We start from the raw sequence: 1,010 nt of genomic DNA on the forward strand, positions 1-1,010 counted from the left end.
GTGAGAAAGTGGTCTAGTTTCAACCTTCTGCATGGTGCTGTCCAGTTCTCCCAGCACCATTTGTTAAAGAGACTGTCTTTTTTCCATTGGATGTTCTTTCCTGCTTTGTCAAAGATGAGTTGGCCATACGTCTGTGGGTCTAGTTCTGGGGTTTCTATTCTATTCCATTGGTCTATGTGTCTGTTTTTGTGCCAATACCATGCTGTCTTGATGATGACAGCTTTGTAGTAGAGGCTAAAGTCTGGGATTGTGATGCCTCCTGCTTTGGTCTTCTTCTTCAAAATTACTTTGGCTATTCGGGGCCTTTTGTGGTTCCGTATGAATTTTAGAATTGCTTGTTCTAGTTTTGAGAAGAATGCTGGTGCAATTTTGATTGGGATTGCGTTGAATGTGTAGATAGCTTTGGGTAGTATTGACATTTTGACAATATTTATTCTTCCAATCCATGAGCACGGAATGTTTTTCCATTTCTTTATATCTTCTTCAATTACCTTCGTAAGCTTTCTATAGTTTTCAGCATACAGACCTTTTACATCTTTGGTTAGATTTATTCCTAGGTATTTTATGCTTCTTGGTGCAATTGTGAATGGGATCAGTTTCTTTATTTGTCTTTCTGTTGCTTCATTATTAGTGTATAAGAATGCAACTGATTTCTGTACATTGATTTGGTATCCTGCGACTCTGCTGAATTCATGTATGAGTTCTAGCAGACTTTTGGTGGAGTCTATCGGATTTTCCATGTATAGTATCATGTCATCTGCAAAAAGCGAAAGCTTGACTTCATCTTTGCCAATTTTGATGCCTTTGATTTCCTTTTGTTGTCTGATTGCTGATGCTAGAACTTCCAACACTATGTTAATCAACAGCAGTGAGAGTGGTCATTCCTGTCGTGTTCCTGGTCTCAGGGAAAAAGCTCTCAGTTTTTCCCCATTGAGGATGATGTTAGCTGTGGGCTTTTCATAAATGGCTTTTATGATGTTTAACTATGTTCCTTCTATCCCGACTTTCTC

The sequence above is a fragment of the Panthera tigris genome, chromosome X, assembly GCF_018350195.1.
Source record: "Panthera tigris isolate Pti1 chromosome X, P.tigris_Pti1_mat1.1, whole genome shotgun sequence".
NCBI classification, from domain to species: domain Eukaryota; kingdom Metazoa; phylum Chordata; class Mammalia; order Carnivora; family Felidae; genus Panthera; species Panthera tigris.